The 20,458-nt window shown below is 37.8% G+C and overlaps 1 long non-coding RNA gene across 1 annotated transcript in view; it reads left to right on the top strand.

Moving 5' to 3' along the window:
- LOC140509214 (uncharacterized) overlaps positions 1-20,010 on the top strand; it is a 74,877-nt gene extending 54,867 nt beyond the window's left edge. The window contains exons 3-4 of the long non-coding RNA XR_011968593.1: positions 19,604-19,704; positions 19,792-20,010. This is a non-coding gene — a long non-coding RNA (uncharacterized lncRNA). The remainder of the gene's footprint in view (positions 1-19,603; positions 19,705-19,791) is intronic.
- The last annotated feature ends 448 nt before the right edge of the window (positions 20,011-20,458 follow it).

The following is a 20,458-nucleotide window of genomic DNA, read 5'->3' as shown; positions in this document are numbered from 1 at the left end:
GATATGGAGATATCTATAACTATACCAACTGGATTGAAGCAAAATTGTTTCAAACTTCAATGCTTCTATGTTTTAGCAGCAACAGGGTAAGAAGATCACAATAATTGGGGAAAAGCTTCAGATTCTATCAGTCCATGTCCAAAAACTGTTCATGAGAAAATTTTTTCTTGAAAAGAAAAGCTAGTTGAAAAGGGGGAGTGTCAGCAGATGAAAAGGATATGGTCAAGAGTACAAAGACTACAAAAGCTTAAAAGGAAAACCAGGGAATTTGATTAAAAAGAAAAAAAAAAGGAACTATCCAAAGAGGGCTACAAAATAAACAGGGACCTTTCTTTCTATCCTTGACCTCCTTTAAATGCAGGAGTCTTCAAAGTCTTAGTGTATTTTTAAGCATTTTTAATAGATCAATTTAATAAGCTTTAGTTGCTTAAAACTACACTAATACTTTAGGCACACCCTATACTCATCTAGACTTTGTGTATACTCAGAAATATGATTTCTGGGTCAAAAGCTCAGGAAATTTTAGTCGTTTTTAAAAAAATTAAATTTCGTATTGTTTTCCAAAACAGTTGGGCTTCAACCACAGGGTAGCAGTGTGGCTTGTCTTGTCACACCCTGCTCCTATTCCCTTTCCCCCCTCCCCACACATTAACCATTCAAAAGCTTTTAGAGAAAGACTTTGGGAATAAATTGGTCAAGGCTGTGGAAATGAAAGTGAATAAACTGTGATTGCCTAGGATGGGGTTTAAGTCCTATTTAAAAGGAAGCAAGAAAAAGGAGAACAAAGACTCATGATCTTGTGCATACACTCTCTCAGCTAAAGACAACATAGTATTGCCTAGCAGGTAAAATATAACAAATCTGAAGGGGCAGAAATGCCAAAGAGAAAGAATAGAAATCTGAGTTTATTGTGCTCTTAAGAAATTGAGAAGTGATTAATTATAGAAGTTCTTTGTTGTTGCTTTTGTGATGAAAAAGAACTGTGAATATTTATGTATTATAGCTACCTTTATAATAACAGAAAAATTTCTTTATGAAAATAAATGAAATAATGCATGAGAAGAGACTGAAAAAGACAAAGCATCATACAAATGGAAGGTATCATTACCCCATTATCCAGATGTAGACTAGCTGATGTGTGCTACCTGAGCTAGAAAAATCTTTATCAATAAAAGGGAAAAAGGTAGAAAATGTCATTCCATTTAGGGTCTGCCTCATCACAGTGCAGCACAAGCCTATGATTCTAAAAACACACAATGGGTATCTGTAAGACCAGTTTACTTGAAAAACTGAAGTGCCCTCTCTTTATCTTTAAATTCACTTTACTTCTGTAGCAAATGAAACTCATGTGGTGTAGAAAATTAAAGCAACTGCATTTTTTTTCTCTTGGCACAGAGAATTCTTTTATTTGCCTCTAACCCTTTCCATTTTTCATGACAATCACTACATGTTCTTCTTTAAAACACAAACAAGTCAATGAAAGAATGGCTGGCAGGCTGAAATGATTATGGGATAATTTGTGTTTGCCAGACCAAGCAAAATCAATCACTATTGTTTAGGGACCAGCAGCATTAAGTGACTGAGAGGGGATATTTTTGGGCCTTAACAAAATAGGTTTTTCAAGCACAGATAAGAGAGCATACTATCTAATACCCTTAGGTATGGTTTGTAATTTTCAAATTTGCACAAAAAATATGAACCATGCACATGGAAACTCATTTCCATTGCTTTTATATAAACTAAAAAGCCACCTGATGCTTTTAAAATGATCACTTTAGCAAGATGTTCCTATTGGGCAAAAAGTATAATGAATCCATATGTAAAGCTTGAAATAATTTTTTCTGTGGATGTAATTTGAGGAAAAGAAGAAACGTGACTTAACAATGAAATGGAACTCAGAACAAAATTGATGAAAATGAGTTTTCCAGTGTTTTTATGCATTTTGCTTTTGAGTGAAATCTACCAAGTCCTTGGAAAATGCTCTGAGGGGAGCTAGATCTGCTATCTATCTGTAGCCTGCCAGGTAGCTATTATGGAAATATAGTGCATTATATAGAGTAGGCTCTTTAGTAGTTATTGAGTTGAACTGAAGTAGTGGGCATTTCACAGAATCATAGCATTTAGTGGCTGAGTTGAGGCCCTGATCAATTAATTCATCAACAAACGTTTGTTAAGTGCTTACCCTGTCTGAGACATTATTCTAGGTAATGGAGTAACAAAGACCAAAATAATAATAATAAAAAAAGAAACAATCCCTGCCTTCAAAGAGTTTACATTCTATTGGGCAACATGGACATATTATACACATTATGGACATAATTATACGCAAAATAAATGTTATGTAATCATAGGGAGAAGACAGTAGTAGTTTGGGGAGCTAGGAAAAGCTTCATATAGAAGGTTATATAAAAGATGAGCTTTGAGAAAAACTAGGGAAAGAGGAGAGGGTGAGGAATGATTGTACAGTTTAGACCTGGGGGACAGTCAGCAAGATACACAGTGAAAGAAAACAGTGTCATTGAGGAACTGGAAGAAGGATAGTTCTTTGAACTGTAGAGGAACACGGATAATGTATGAAACTGGAAAAATAGATTGAAGCCAGGTTGCAAAGGTGTTTAAATACCAACCAGAGGAGTATGTATTTGATTCTAAAGGCAATAAGGAGCTATTGAAATTTATTGAGTAGAAGAGTAACTTCATCAGACTGGAAATCAATTTGGCAGCTGTGTGGAGGATAGATTGGAAAGGGGAGAGACTTGAAGTAGCAAGGTGAATTAAGCAGCTATTGAAGTAGTCCAGGTGAGAGGTAATGAGGGCCTGAACTGTGGTGGTTGTAGTGTAGAGAGAGGGAGAGAAAGGGACAGATGAGAGATATATGAGGGATAGAATCAACAAGATGTAGCAACTGATTGGATATTGGAGTTAGGGAGAATGAGGTTTCGAACATGTGTGACCAGAACAGAAATAGGGAAGTTCTAATTAAGTTTGAGGGAAAATTCCCACCTAAAGAATGATGAAGAGGATACAGATAGGTATCCACTTAAATGTACACCAAAATCAAGGCCTGTTTGGAAATTGGGGATTCTTAGGAGCATTCAAGAGACTAGTAAAAAATAAGATATTAAAGTGAGAATTTTCAACTAGAGAGAAATCATGCTACCAGGAAGTGAAATGACTCTTTAATGAAATCTGCTTCCACAAAAATTTGGTCACTTCCATTGACATGACCTATTCCCTGCTTTAGCATTGCTCTGTTATATTGGTAACGTTTCAGATCTACTGTGACCCCTCTTGATACAGTCACTATGGTAAGTCTATGGATTCAAGCAGAAAGTCATCTAGAGATCAATTAGCCAGCTGTCTCATTTTAATATTAAGATATTGAGTTCCAATGTCACACAGTAAGTTAGCAGCAGAGCATTTTCTTCTTCTACAAGTTTGCCATCTCCTTTTAAAACACATGGGAATTAGATTTCTGCCAGACTCAATATGTCAGAGAACACAATACTTTCATCGAGTCAAGAGGTAGAGCTAGGAAGAACCTCAGAAGTCACAGAGTTCAAATAACCTCCTCCTCCTGTTTACAAATGAAGAAACTCAGGCCAGGGGAGTTTGTGACTTCTTCAAGGTTACACAGAAAGTATCAGGGACAGGATTTGAACCCAGGGTCTCTCTCTCTCTCTCTCTCTCTCTCTCTCTCTCTCTCTCTCTCTCTCAGTAGTGATCTTCCCACTGTTCCATGCTGTTTTACTAGACTCTACCTGATACAGGGGAATAATATTCTTTCTACCTAGGTTTAATTAGCAGTATTGACAGGTAACCGTGCCTTATAGTTACATTTATCACAGGAACCACATGACATGCCAGAAAACCTGAAAGCCAATCTAGCTATTCAAATATTTATGGTGAATTGCAATCCTTTATTATTGGAGTGTATGCTTGCCCCGGGAAGAGATTTTATTATTTTCTAGAAACAACAACACATCACTGTGTTTGGCATTCATTCATTTCTCAGCCCTCTGAAAGAGGTGCCTGTTTGCTGAAGCTGGTGCAGTCAACTCAGTTCATTAGCTAAGGAGGCGAGAGCTCAATGTGAATGAGGCTGGGCTCATAGGCTGGATTCTTCTGTAGAACACTTAGCTATTCATAGAAGAAGAATTCTCCTTCATAGTCACAGACTGCCTTTTTAACCCTGGCAGGCTGTCTCATAAATGAATGGGTGCCTGTGACCGCTAGAGAAAAAAGGAGGGAATGCATCAATATAACCCATGTTGCTTGAGGGTAGGCATTGATTCACTTTTGCGTTTGACTGCCTTGCACAATGCCTAGCATGTAGTTGGTGTTTAATTAATGCTGCTGATTAAACAACTTGAAAAATAACCTAAATAGTAAGCCTACATGATGATGGCTCAATTGTGTCACCTTTGCCTAGGAAAAGAAGCATACAACATTTTGTTTTATTTTATTCTTTAGTATTCTTGATTCTATTTATTAGAAGCCTATAGCAAAAAGGTCTGAGAGGGATTCTTTCATTTGAGACTGACCTCTCTTGTATTTTTGAGAAGGAAGATATGCATGAAATAGTTGGAAAATGTGCTGAATTCAGCCAGGAATCCCTTGTATCAAATCTCACTTCCAACTCTTACTAGCTATGTGATCATGGGCCAAATCTGGCATCTTTGAGCCTTCATGTTATTTGTATAGTGAGGTTAACAATGCATGTGCATTGTAACTCAAAGGATACTTGTGAAGCTCAAATGAGGTGCATGTTAAGCATTTTTTCGAACCTTAAAGTACTATACCAATATCGGTGGGGATAATGATGATAGAGCCTTGGATATGGCCAATAGAAAAACTCCTCAAATCATTAGGTGGAATAGTAGGCTAGAACTGTTGAAGGTATTTGGAGCTGACTGGATGTTTTCCAGATTTATTTTTCTCTCTCATACTTGTTCTGCTAGACTACCTTTTGAGTAAAAACTAAGGAAAATTTATATGGCTGTGTAATTGACTAACTTTTTAACTCTGTTAACCCTGAGCTACCTTCTCTTCCAAAAGGGGTCCAGATTGTGAGATGGGTGAAATAAGATGGTAAGGTTTGGGATTGACATTATTTCTGGAGCTCAAGTCTTACTGCTTAGTAAACCTTGCTGTTTAGCCTTCAGAGATCTAAAATCTACACTCAGTTAAACTTTTCCATAATTGGACAATCCCCTGCCAAGGATATTGTAGAAGGACTTCATGATTCAGGACAGTAGTTTTTACTGGTTCAGAGCTGGACTCAGAGCTGGAAGGGTTTGGAGTTAGAGATCATCCAGTCTAATCCCTTCATTTTATATTTCTAAGACTCAAAAAGGTCGAGGGAGTTGTCTAAGGTCACACTAGTATTGAGTAAAGTGAGAATCTGAATTCATATGATTCCAATACATCTTCAAGTATTTGAAGACTTACCATATAAGTAAAGGATGTAATTTATTCTGCCTGGTGCCAGATGTTAGAACAAAGATCAACGAGGGAAAGTTGCAGAAGGGAAGGTCGAAGCTTGATAGAAGGAAAAGAAAATTCTAACAATTAGAGTCATCCAAAGTAGAATGGGATGCCTGGGAAAGTAATGGATTCTTATTCACCAGAAGTCTTTAAGCAAAATGACAAATTTTTTTGATAGGAGTGGAGGGGCAAGGTGGAAGTGGGTTGGGCTGATGTAGCACCAACATGATATTCACAGCACCTAGAACAGCCATAAATATGCTGGTGCAATTCTGTATCATTATATTTAACAGACTCTCCACATGGAAAACAGAACTAAAACATTTATTCAAACATCAGGAAGCTGAATTCATCACAGTAACAAAGAAATCCATCATAGTAACCAAGAAGTTTATACACATTATCAAACCTTTCCACATACAGGCTCGCCCAAGCAAAATAGTAAACAAGCTCTCTCACTCATGCTACCCAGCTGCTTGCTTGCCTGCATCCTTCCCAACTCTGATTGCTCTCTGACTAACTTCCTCTTGGCTCTTCTCTAGCTACACCTCTTCCTGTTCTACGCTTCCTTCTCCACCCATTCAGCAAACTTCTCCCACCACAGACTCATGTGACTCAGGCTTTCATGTGAATTGCCAGATCACATGAGTCTATTAATGAATGGGAAAGATCTTCCCATTTAAATTACCATTACAGCTGAGGGGAGTGGAAAAACTGGGGAGAGGAAGGGAGAAGGTGATATTTCCGGTGAAGCCTATGAATCCCTTCTCAGCATGTTTTTAAATGCATAAAATACATAGGGTTACAAAGGAAACTGATTACATTAAAATATATTTGTATGTATCTTTCTTTTTTCTGTCTCATCTATAGTTAAAATTCACATACTATAGGTTAAGTATCTCCTGTTTTAGGCAGCATTATTGCTCATGTCAGAATTGGGTCCCTAGGGGCCTTTCCAACTTAGAGATTCTATGATACAAGACATTAAAACAATAATTAATGGCATATTGATGATTTTGAAGACATACATTTGATTTCTAAGGAGCATTTGGTTCACTACAGAATGAGAGCTTTGCATTAGTACCTTTTTATTTTTTTATCTTAGTCTAGCATGAGTTTAGATTACCCAATCAGACAAATGACTCACCATATCCCATGTACTAAGACATATTCCTCCCCTGGTTCCAGAATGGAACCATTTCATAATTATAGAGAGTTGTTTAATGGTAATATTAGAAATGAAATAAAACAAAGACATCAGTTCACTAATTCTCTAAATTCCTGTGATTTTTAGACCCACTCCCACTTTCTGAAGGCAAGCTAAAAACCAGGTAGATTAGTTCTTTCTCCAAGCTGCTATGATATCATTTGTATGTCATGGCTTCACCTCCCTGATGTCATAGTCCTCTTCAAGAATGAAAGACAAATAATGACAACTGTGATGAGCTATTAGGATCCTTACCAGCAGAATCTTGCAAAGGATCAGTACTCAATTACTGCCATTTAAAAGGTGAATAAAACAGATTTATTTCCATTTACCAGTCTCTACCATAAGAGTCAGGCTTGCCATCAGTTAAGGCTCTCTTGAAGGCAGGTTCAACTGGCTGGAATAAGCAGGGGAGTATGTGAGGTACTAAGTACAGAGTCTTCCCTTTTCCCCTTGTGTCATGTTCTTCCTATATTTCTGTCTTTTTTTAGTCCCAGAACAAAATCTGTTGGATTTCCCAGAGGAGAAAGGCAGCTATTGCTCACTGTCAGAGTTCTACCAAGAACAAAATAGTACAATGGCAGGGAAATATTTTTCCCAGTTGATCACCATCTTCTGTCTCCTATGTATTGGTCATACCACCTACATAAGAGTACCTCTGTAGCTGGAGGTCAGAGATTAGCTATGGATCTCTGCCTCTATTGTATGCTGAATCTCTGAAAATTAAGAATGCACAAATGGAAAAGGGGTATTCCTATTAAACAGAAGGGCTGATTAATCAGGATAGATTCCATTGATCATGGTACACAATAATATAACCTCAGCTTTTTAAAAAAATGATCATTCAACAATATGTAATAATTTCTTCCTGTTTACTCAGTTCTTAGGAGTGACAAATGAATATATACTTGATTTTTGCCCTTAAAATAGCTTATAAGTGACTGGAGAACTGAACTGGAGACATGTAAATTCTGAAAGTACTTAAAAGAATATGAATGTATTCAATTTCCCATTCATTCTCTTCTTTCTCTGACCTTCTCTGTCTCACTGTTAGTTGTCTCATGGTACATCACTGCAATGCTCTCAGAAGATGGGAGAAGGGTTTCATATCCAGAGAGGTAAAACTGATAGACTGCTGGGTTTACTTTATGGTGAATACATATTTTATTAAGCACCTAGAATCCATTCCCTAAGGCCTGCAAATCTCTTTCTGCTACATTTTTGCAAAGGTTAAGTCTACCACACACTGGTATGTCTTCATAATCAACGGAAGAAGTATTTAATAAGCATATATTTGCATAGATGGTATCTGAGATTAAGTGAAACACACACCTGCCTTTTTCCCTCTGGGACTTCATGCTTTAGGGCACTGTATTTTAGGATGGTTTCTTTTTCTCTCTGTGAGTTATCTTGCTTTCATAACAAGTTAAGTTCATTAACATTTATGGAAATTAATTGATTTTTCTCTCTAGTTTCTGCAGAGGGTGGGATTGGCTAGTAAATCACCCAGCAGGCGTTATGAGTAATTTTACTCTAAACAAGACACGTTGGTTAGTCTCTCTAGGTCTTATCTTTGCTTAATGTATGTGATATTTCTGTATTAGTGTTGTATTAAGGAAAACGACAGAACATTGCCATAGTATTATTAATGGGACTCGCAAAATCTTCCAAATTGGCTGAGATTTTACCAGGTTTGCAGATAATTACCATTACAAATGAAGGTGATAATAGCAACTCCAGGGGCCATCACTCCTGCCTAAGCTTACTTTCAAAGCACTTTCATAGCCCCCTTCTCACATGAAAAACTATTTCCCTCTTGTGTTCAACTGTATATTTCAGTATAGGTAGACATTTTTGTTTTTATGCAATGAATTCTGACATAATGAAATTTATTATTTAAAAGTGAATGACAATACTTATCATTTTATATGTTGTCCCCACTACAACTCCTGAGGTATATAGGAAAAGTATCATAACCTCTATTTAACTATAAAAGTACCTGATACTAAGAATGACTACTCCATAGACAAACTGTTAGTAAGTCTCAGAGACAGAGGATTAGGATTTGCTTCAGAGACGTACAACTCTTTTGAGTCTTTTTGCTTGAGTATTGTTAGGGAGAAGTAGAAGGAAAAGAGGCTGAGGGGGAGGAAGGGAGAAAGAGGAAAGACAGGGAGAATAAGAGAGAAAAGGAAAAAGGAGGGCAGGAAGTAGGAAGAGAGAAAGGAGAGAGAGAGATAATCAGACAGACACAACTCTCCACCTCCTCTGGTGGAATCTTGTCCTTGTAAAGATCTTGCTCTACCTTCTGGAGTCCCAGAGAGCTTAGATTATTTGAGTTTATAGATTTCAAAAATTTGACTAAATGTATTTATTAAACACCCATTAACAATCTAGCTTAGGCTCTGAAGAAGATAAAAAGTTTAGATAAGACATGACACCTGTCTTCATGAAGCTCAGCCTAGTCTGGTGATATACCATTCTTATAGATAGGCATAACACAAAAATAATATATGGGGGTGGAACCAAGGTGGTAGAATAAAAGGAGAGACCTGCTTGAGCTCTCCCCCCAAATCCCTCAAAAGCCTTTTAAAAATGGCTCTGAACAAATTCTAGAACAGCAGAAGTCACAAAATGACAGACTGAAGCAAATTCCCAGCCCAAGACAATCTGGAAGGTTGACAGGAAGGGTCTGTTACACTGGGCTGGGAGCAGAGCACAGTTCCATGTGGGCTGTGCTAGCATGGATAGAGCTGAAATATGACTTAGAGGAATGATTTGCTGGTGATTGTGGTGGTTCCCAGATTTCTCAACACACAAATGCCAAAGATAGCTTCCAAGGTCAGTGGGCAGGGCCTCTCACCTGGCTGAGAGGGGAGTGTAGTCTATCCTGATCCCCAGCTCTATCCTCTGTCCAAGGAGCCACTGCTTCTGGAGCCCTCCACTTAACAAAGAGCTAAAAAGTCAAGTAATTGTCTGGGAAAATAAGCAAATGTGGCGGGGGGGAGGGAAACAGACTGTAGATTCTTACTTCCTCAGTCACAAAATATTTTCTTACCTCAGTAGTGATGAGGAAGATCGAAACATACAACCAGAAGAAGACAACAAAGTCAAAGGTCCTGCATCCAAAGTCTCCAAGAAAGATATGGATTGGTCTCAGGCCATGGAAGAGGTCAAAAAGGATTTTGCAAATTAAGTAAGAGAAGTAGAGGAAAAATTGGCAAGAAAAATGAGAGTGATGCAGGAAAATCATGAACAAGTGAGTCAACAGCTTTCTAAAGTAGACCCCAAAATGCTGAAGAAAATTACACCTTTAAAATTAGACTATCCCAAATGACAAAAGAGGTCCAAAAAGCCAATGAGCTGAAGACTGCCTTAAAAAGTAGAATGGGCCAAATGGAAAAAAGAGGTCCAAAAGCTCACTGCAGAAAATAATCCTTTACAAATTAGAGTGGAACAAATGGAAGTTAATAACTTTATGAGAAATCAAGAAATTATGAAACAAAACCAAAAGAATGAAAAAATAGAAGACATTGTGAAGTATCTCATTGGAAATACAACTGACCTGGAAAATGGATCCAGGAGAGATCATTTTAAAATTATTGGAGTATCTGAAAGCCATGATCCAAAAAAAAAAGCTTAGACATTATCTTTCAAGAAATTATCAAGGAAACATTCCCTGATTATTATAGAATCAGAGGACAAAATAGATATTGAAAGAATCCACTGATCACCTCCTGAAAGAGATTCCAAAAGGAAAACTCCTAGGAATATTGTAGCCAAATTCCAGGGTTCCCAGGTCAAGGAGAAAATGTTATATGCAGCTAGAAAGAAGTAATTCAAGCATTGTGGAAACACAATCAGGCTAACATAGGATTTAGCAGTTTCTATCCTAAGGGATCAGAGAGCTTGGAATATGATATTCCAGAGGTCAAAGGGGATAGGATTAAAACCAAGAATCACCTACCCATCAAAACTGAGTGTAATATTTCAGGGAAAAAAATGGAATTTCCATGAAATAGAGGACTTCCAAGCATTCCTGTTGAAAAGGCCAGAGCTAAATGGAAAATTTAACTTTTAAATACAAAAATCAAGGGAAGCATGAAAAGATAAGCAGGAAAGAGAAACCATAAGGGACTTATTAAACTGTTGAACTTATTGAACTGTTTACATTCTTACATGGAAAGATGATATTTGTAATTCATGAGATCTCTGTATTAGGAGAGTTGGAGGGAATATATACACACACACATACATATACATATACATACACACTATACCTATACACATATATATGTATATACATATATGTGTGAATATATATACATACACATACACACATACATATATATGTATATGAAGGCAAGACAGAGGGCACAGAATGAGTAGAATATGAAGAGATGTTATCTAAAAAAGAAAATTAAGGGCTGAGAGGAACGTACTGGGAGAAAGAGAAAGGGAAGATAGAATGTAGTAGATCATCTCACATAAAAGAGGCAAGAAAAACTTTTATAGTGGAGGGGAAAGATGAGAGGGAATAAGTGAGCCTTACTTTCATTGGATTTGGTTTCAGGAGGGTATAATATACACATTCATTTGTGAATGGAAGTTTATCTTACCCTACAAGAAAGCAGGGGTGAGGAGGATAAGGAGGGGAGATAATAGAAAGGATGGCAGATTGGGGGAAGCAGTAATTGAAATCAAGCACTGTTTAGAGGGACAGGTCAAAGGAGAGAATAGAATAAATGGAGGACAGTGCAGGATAGAGGAAAATATAGTTAGTCTTTCACAACATGACTGTTACAGAAGTGTTTTGCATGATACCACATGCATAACCTATATTGAATTGCTTGCCTTCTTAATGAGGGTAAGTGGAGAGGGGGGAAGACAGAGAATGTGGAACTCAAAGTTTTAAAAATGAATGTTAAAAATTGTTTATACATGTAACTGGGAAATGAGACATACAGGCAATGGGGTAGAGAAACCTATGTTGTTCTACAAGAAAATAGAGGGGAGACTTTTTAGTGGAGGGAAAAAGGGGGAGGTGAGAGAAAACATGAAGTTTACTCTCATCACATTCCAATAAAGGAAGGAATAAAATGCACACTCATTTTGGTATGAAAACCTATCTTACAATACAGGAAAGTGGGGATGAAGGGGATAAGCAGGGTGGGGGGGATGATGGAAGGGAGGGCAATGGGAGGAGGAAGCAATCTGAAGTCAACACTCTTGGGGAGGGACAGGATCAAAAGAGAGAATAGAAGCAATGGGGGGCAGGATAGGATGGAGGGAAATATAGTTAGTCTTACACAACACGACTATTATGGAAGTCATTTGCAAAACTACACAGATATGGCCTATATTGAATTGCTTGCCTTCCCAAAGGGAATGGGTGGGGAGGGAGGGATGAACAGAAGTTGGAACTCAAAGTTTTAGGAACAACTGTTGAGTACTGTTCTTGCTACTAGGGAACAAGAAATACAGGTAATGGGGTATAGAAAGTTATCTGGCCCTACAGGACAGAAGAGAAGATAGGTACAAGGGAAGGGAGGGATGATAGAAGAGAGGGCAGATTGGTGATAGGGGCAATTAGAATGCTCTGTGTTTTGGGGTGGGGGGAGGGGACAAATGGGGAGAAAATTTGGAACCCAAAATTTTGTGAAAATGAATGTTAAAAGTTAAATAAATAAATTTAAAAAGTAGAAAAAAAGAAATTTTAAATCAAGAAATTGTTATACTTCAAATAAAAGTATCTTTCTAAGTAAAAAAAAGAAAATAGAGGGGAAGGGGATAAGAGAAAGGTGTGCATATGTGACAGAAGGGAGGGCAGATTGGGGGAAGAGGTAATCAGAATGCACACTGTCTTGGGGTGGGTGGAGGGGAGAGATGGGAAAAATTGGAAATTTTTGTGTGTCAAAATCTTATGAAAGTGAATATTGAAAACTAAAAATAAATTTGATCATAAAAATAACATATGACAAATACTTTGGATTAGAAACAAAAAATGTATCATGTAAGATCCAAGGGAAAGGTTATTTCTGATTAATGGTGGAGGTCAGAGATGAGAGAAAGATTCCTGGAGAATGTAACTTTTGAATTTGATTTTAAAGGATGATCAGGAATTCAATAGGAAGAAAAGAACTTGAGGGTGGAGCTAGGGAAGGAAAAGTATTTCACATACAGGGGACAGCATACAAAAATACACAGAGGTAGGGAGGAGGACACAATTCCATTTGGATAAAGCTTGAATTCTCTGAGGGAGAAAGGGTGGCAAAGTTGGAGGGTTAGGTTGAGGACAAGTTATGGAGGGCTTTGAGTGACAGGGAAAGGAACTTAAGCAATAGGGATCTACTAAAAATTTTTGAGCAGAGGAGGAAAATCCTCTGCATTTATATATAATGAAGAGTATTCTGGAGGCAATATGGAGGATGGATTAAAGGAGGAAGAGATTCAGGAGAAGTCAGAGAGAATAAGCAAGATAATTTTCTTCAAATATTTGAAGAATTGTGAGGTGGAAGAGAGATGAGATTGCTAAACCTTAGAGACTAGAACTAGGAGCAATAAGAAGCTGCAGAAAGCCATATTTAGGACTACTGTAGGGTTCTATTGTAAACTATCTAATCTTAGGAAGCAGGGGGTTCTAATTCACTAAAGATCAAGCTGAATGTCCAGTTGTTAGAGATATTATGAAAGAGATTTCTTCTCAAGAACAGGTTAAACTGCCTCTGGGGCCCCTTTATCACAGATTCTGAATAGGAACAGGAGGAGACGTATTAGAACACTGCTAAAATACTCTAGTTGGTGGATCTGATCTCAGATTTCAAGGAATCAATGATGCTTTAGAAAAAATTGATTTAATTCCATGGTTTATAATAAAAATGATTAGCACTTGTATGAACCATAATGAAAAAGAAAATCAAACAAATAAAAGGAAAGAAATAGCCCCACTATTACAATGATTGAAAAACCATTCATTAAGCACTTACTATATACCAACCACTGGGGATGTTAATTAAAAATCATGACTGCTCAAATAAGGAAAGACTTTTTTTTGGAGAGTAGTGGCCAGGAAGGGGTGTTTTAGTTTGACAATTCTTACTTCCCAAAGTCAGGAAGTCAGATTCAGTTATGAAAGCCAAGGTCCTTCATAATCTAACTTTCCAGCCTTAACTCACACTCGTCATAGATTTCAAAGACATGACCTTTCTAGTGCCAATGGCAGTATGTGACTTGGTTATGGCCCTTGAATTGAAATTGGGGTAAACAAGGAGGGTATGTGTGTGGTGGGAGGGTGGATAACAAGAAAATGGCTGGTATGAAATATGAAGCATGGTTTCCCCTTCCAGGATAAACTCATCCCTTTTAATCTCCTCATCATGCTACTAACTCAAGCCTAGATTAACACCCCCCTCCTCAGCCTCCTTTCCTCTTTTATTAGAGGGCTGTAAGGTGGAGTACCAAAACCCTCCCAATACCTTCCTTTATAGAGGGCAGAAACTGGACTTCCCACAAATGTCAAATATCACTCCACTCTGTATCTAGTGCCCTGCCTGCTCTCAACCCCACAGAAAAAGATGCCTTCACACCAAGGTCCTCCTTGGGGTCCCTTCTTCCCCTTCCCTGCCACATACTATAAGCTCCTTGAGGACAGGAGCTTTCTTTTTATTAATTGTATTCCCAGTGTTTAGCACATAGGCATTTAATAAATGTGTATTGAATTAGATCAGTTTGAAGTGACTAGACATAATGGACCATATAGTGTACTCATGATTCAATCTTGGTAGGTCCTAAGGTTGGGAGTTCTGGAACTGAGAAGGTTGAGCCTCTCAAATCATGGATTCCGGAGATCTGGTGCTGTGGAAGGTAGCACAGTACATATAGTGGATGGCAGAAAGATGATTAAACCATGTGAAATAGGTTAGGGCCAGATAAGTAGAGCAATGGGATATAGTTAAGATTGTTCATCCTAAGAGCATTTAACTTAAACCACAGCAAAAAGATGAAAAATAGGAAAAAAATCCCAAAACTGTCAAGATCGTTATAACCAACTCTATTCTCCATCAATAACAATGAAGCTACCATGCTTTGGTATTAATTATTCTTGACACAAAATTGTTCTCAGGACATTTCAAGACACATTTTGGAAAATATCACAGACAAAATTTCCTCAGAATATGAACAAAGAATAGTAATAGCTGCTGACCAACATATCCATTTTCTCATTAAAAAAAATCTTGCAAGTTCCATCTATATACAGGTCTCAGTGGCATCCTTGAATTCTGAGAATGGGATCTATAGGTTTTTTACATATGATATTCTTTAGCAGATCACATCTTTTTAAAAATAAATTTTATTGATATCTTCTGTGTTTTTTGTCTAAAGTTTTCCCTGTATACCTCTTCCACACAGAAAGTCATCCTTTCTAATTTTGAAATCAAAAGAAAAAAAATAAGATAGGAGAAAAATCAGCAAAGGTGACAAATATAGTTAAAAATCTGACAAATAATGCAATGTTTTACACCCAAGGACCACTTCTCCTTCACCAGCCCCCAATCAAAACTTGCAGAAGATATAGGGGAGTTTAGCAGACTATGTCTTTCAAATCCCATACCTGACTGAAGCATACAGAGGATAGCAAATCTGATTGTGCTTATTGTTTACTATTTTTTTTTTAAGCATTGAGTTTGGTAGAGCAAAATTCAGCCTTATCTGCTCTTCTTCAACCATGTGACCTCTTTGTATCAGTTAAAAGCATTCAAGATTCCTTGAAGATGCAAGAATAGAAGAAATTTTGTTCTACCACCCTCTGATTATTAATATCACCAGACATCAAATAGGGAGATTATAGGCACCAAATATAGTTGCCTCTGTCATTAAAAATACCCAGACCACATTACAGTTGGAAGATGGATTTCCTAGTGAAGGTGAGGTACTCCAGATACCCATGTTTATGGATGATAATGTGCTGTATATTGCAGAGCTTCCTAAATGAAATCTGCAATCACTCACTTGAGTTCTTCCTAACTATACACATGGGAAATACCAGGAATAGAGGAAGAATACCTATTGTCCAGAATATATATTATTTAGATGAATGCACACTACGGAGAGCTATTTTATTAGTGCATTTATGTGTGTGTATATATGTATGTATTTATGTATATACATATGTGTATGTGTGTATACATACACACATCTGTCTATCTAATTATCTATCTATCTATCTATCTATCTATCTATCTATCTATCTATCTATCTATCTTTCTCTGTGTCTCTCTCTCTGTCTGCCAATCTATTTTCAGGAGGAAGCCTGGGCTCAATTATACTTTGTATAATTTCCCACATTCATACAGATATGTATGCATAGATGTATTATATATATGTACACATACACATACATATAATTGTGTGTATGTGTGTATGTGTGTATGTATGTATGTATGTATGTATGTATGTATGTATCTCTCTCTCTCTCCCTGTCTTTGTCTATCTCCTTGTCTGTCAATCTTATTGTTCGTCTGTTCTCAAAGAGGACGGTGGCATCTGGAAGGTAACACCATGACTTGAAAGTGAATAGGATTTAAGTGAAGGAGGGAAGAATATGCAAAGTCACCAGCTTCACTTTCTCTTCTAGATTCATCTGAGTCCAGTGAGCAGATATAAATCAGGATGATTTGAGATGACTGGGATGCACAGGGAAACGTTAACCTTTTCAAGCTAAGATCTTTAACAGGTTTCAGATTGAGGCAATGCACATTCAGTGATTGAGACTAGGTAAGAAATGAGACAAAGAACGGCCCAGTCAAAAAAAAAACCACATCAATTTTGGAGAGTCGGACCCTCAGGGTTTCTGGCCAAAACAGAAACAATTGAAATTTACATTTAGTCTGAGTCAATCAAAGCCCAAATAATGACCAAGTGGGGCTTGGCCTGGGATTTATTGTTGGGCAATGGATGAGAGCTAGAGTGATTTGGGTGGTTTAGGTTTGAGGCATGATCCTTAAGAGAAATGACAACAACAGCAACAAAACCCGATACCTTGTGAAGTTTCAGTGAGCTGAGCAGACCACTGGAACGTAAGGGTATAATGCCCTAAGTGGACAGAGGGAAGGGAGAGGAAGGGAATAAAAGGGGAAGGGGAATGGAAGGAAAGGAAAAGAAGAAGGAAGGAAGGGAGAGAGGAGCTTGGACAGTGGGGCAACCTATACTACTCAGTTTGTTGTTTGTCTGTTCTCTAAGAGGATCACAGCATCAGGAAGGTGATGCCATAACTTGCCAGTGATTTGGATTTAAGTAAGAGAGGTCTGTGCAAAGTCTCTAGTCTCACTTTTTCTTCCAGAGTCGTCTGAATCCAGTGGCAAGATATAAATCAGAATGATTTGGAGATGATGGGGTTATGAGACCTGGACCCCCAAAAGGAAAACATGGAAAGACCAGGTCTTTAGAAACGACTTAATTTCTGAACTTTCCCATATATTCTACCAGCCCAGGTCACTGGTCCACCCCAGACTATTTGCACTTCTCAATCCCACCATCATTCTAATTAGTCTACTTGATATTACTTTCACTGTTGCACCAGACCACCCCAGACTACTTACTACTCCGTAAACCCATCCAGATTCTTTCACTGTCCCTTTTGTACATCAGCATCAGTTCCACTCCTGTTTAAGTTGTAGGTTCACCAGGAACCCTGTCCACTTCTATTGATGTTATTATAAACTTTGCCACTTGGCTGGAAAATGGTTTGAGTGTATGAATTTGTTCCAGGCAGATGCTGCTCTGTTTTGGGTTTCCCAGCAACCCCAGATTGTATCAGAGATAGCCCCCATCTGGCAATCTATTTTCAGGAAGAAGGCTGGGCTTATTAAATCCCTATGTAATTGCTCACATGCATACATATATGTAAGCACATATGTATTACACACATGTATATATGTGTGTACGTATATGTGTATACATGTTTATCCATCGATTTATTATATCTTTACATATCCCTTTGAGAAATTGTATAGTACTTTAATGATCCCAGGCTTCTCTTTGGAAAAAACAAAAACCGAAAAAGAACCAAATCTATTTTTAAAGCCATAATAGCTTTTTTTTAGTGATGCTGAATGACCTCTAGTAATTGAACATTGCCGTTTATGAAAAATTAAACTTGATGTTGCCCAATGACTAATGGAGAGATATACAATGGCTACAAATAGGCTACTTCATATTAACAGCATGATGCTGCATACAAGAAGTTGTGTAAAAGACGTTGTTAAAGAGATGTTGGAATAGCAAAGGTAGTGGGCCAGCTATGTAGTAAGATCAAAGGCCATATCAGCAGGCAGCTTGGTGCTCCCCTGGTACCCACAAAGTATCAAAAGATACAGAGGGAAGCCTCTAACATATTTACCTTTATCCTTTCATTTAATTCTTATCTCTCTCTGTTACTGATATCGAAGCAGAAAGACTTAGTATAGTCCTACAACCTAAGTAGAACTATAGACATGACACTATTATGAGTACTCCCTCATAGCTTAGTACCAGTAAGGTACAGAATATATTTTGATCTCAATAATTGATCCAGATAGTCAAGTCATCGTAGGATAATTACAACCAGAAGACTATCTAACTTGCAGACCTAGAACATTCACAAGCAAACTCCTAGGGAATCTAACCTCCTGGTCCAGAGGCTTGGGTTACTCTCTCAGAGGATTTAGCCCATAATATGTTGAGCCCTCCTGGGACAGAGTGCTTAGGCACTCAGTAATTGTTCACTGAAGTAACAATGGAACAAGGAAAATTACTGCATAATTTGGGCTCTCTCACCCTCAGCAGAACATTTGGAATGTTGCCTTGTACTTGGACTTGTTATTTCTTTTAATATACCCCCACTGGTAGATTTTATACTGCGGCAGCTCTTGGTTCTTCCATACTCTCAGGGAAGGGTTAGCTCATTTGAGAAGTAACCTGTTGAAAGGAAGAAAAAGAAAGGAAAAGCAAGAATTATGTTCTACCCACACTATTTACTACTTTCCATGGCTCTTTCAAGAGTAAAAAAAAAAAGTTGATCCTGGAATTTTTCATTATTAGCATAACTGACTTAATAAAAATATAATTAAATCCTATTAGACTGAGGTAACTACAGAGAGAGATTGGGACTGGAAAATTCCCCTTTATTACAACTATATGAAAAAAAAGGTTTTCTGTCTTTGCCAGAGATTTTCTGTGCTGCCAATCTCTCCCCCCCCCCCCCCCATTTTAAAAGCATTTAGAGCTCAGAAATCAGAAAGTCTAGGTAGAAACTCCATCTTTCCCTTCAGCATGGGTACTGAAAAAGGAGGCTCTGAGTGCTGGGTTCTCAACATCCCCTTGGTTGACAAGGTGACAGAGAGGCTCAGGATCCATGCAATTTTGCACTGGAATGACTCTACTCTGAAAGACAATCATTGTCCTTGATGTCTTGGCCTGTATAAGCCTCCATGATTTTGGAAGAGTACTTCCAAGCTCTGTTTCACTTCAGTTTCAGTATACCTTTGTTTCAGTTTCATGAATGCCTTTGCATGCAGGGAAAGATAGGTAAGTGACTGGAGATAGCATCTGTTTCTGAATGCCTGTACTCCAGAAGTATGTTAGTATCAAATTTGTGCCATCCAGGGACTTCTGTATACGTTCACATGCACAACCTCTTTTAGACATTTCCATTGCTTAAAGGATAAAGCCAAATATCTCTACAAACTGCCCCATCTCTCTAATCTAAAGTCACCTCCTGCTATTCTCCAGTACAAGTCATTCATTCTAGTCACGAGTTAATATAGTAATACATCATATTTAGGCTTGACTCCTAAATGCTCAGCTTATACCTCTCATGTGTAATTTTCATCCCTGTTTTTTCTGATTACCTAAATCCTGTTTATTTTTTAGGGACCAGATCAAGTCTTATCTCGTCTTTGAAGGAAAATTCTTAATTTGAGGGGAGAGGTACTCCCGGAACTGAAATTATATTGTCCTCTTTGCTTGTGCAGGTATGATCAGGAGAAAACATTGCAAGTTTTAAAAATATTTCTAAACTAGTCATGAGTTAACTGCATCAATCTTTTTCTCTTTTACAGGGAGATGGGGATTCTAAAAATACGAAACGGAGCTTCTGGGCTAGCTCTGATCTCCTGGCTAGGATATGATCAAGTGACAGATGCTAGTGAAGTGAGAATTTCTAATTGGTGTCTTATGCATTGAATTTCCTCATATAGTCCCTCCTCCACTCATTCATTAAAGTGATCTTCTTAAAGCACAGGTCTCATCATTTCACCCCCTCCTCCATTCAATAAATTCCCATAGCTCCTTATTATTTGCAGGACCAAATATGAAATCCTTTATTTGTCTTTTAAATCTCTTCCTATCTTGGCCCTAGTTTTACCCTTGCAGGCTTCTTAAACCTTACTTCCTTCTACATTCTCTATGATCCATTGACAGCAGCCCTTTGTGGTGCTTTTTACATGACATTCCATCTCCCCACCCTGCATTTTTATTCACTGAACCCCTACCAGGAAGGTTCCCTCTCCTCATCCCTGCCTCCTAAATTCCCTCATTTCCTTTGGGTCTTACCTTCTGTAGGAGACTTTCTGGATCCCACTTAATACTAGGGCCTTCCCTTTGAGACTACCTCATTTTATACATATTCCTTTAATACTGTATAAATCTTGTTGAGTTCTTTGAGAGTAGGAAATATTTGTTTGTTTGTTTTTTGCTTTCTTTATATCGTCAGATCATAGCACAGTG

Source organism: Notamacropus eugenii, chromosome 5 (assembly GCF_028372415.1).
Source record: "Notamacropus eugenii isolate mMacEug1 chromosome 5, mMacEug1.pri_v2, whole genome shotgun sequence".
In the NCBI taxonomy this organism is placed as follows: domain Eukaryota; kingdom Metazoa; phylum Chordata; class Mammalia; order Diprotodontia; family Macropodidae; genus Notamacropus; species Notamacropus eugenii.
The sequence above is the reverse complement of the archived record's forward strand: the minus strand, read 5'-3'. Positions and strand labels throughout refer to the sequence as shown.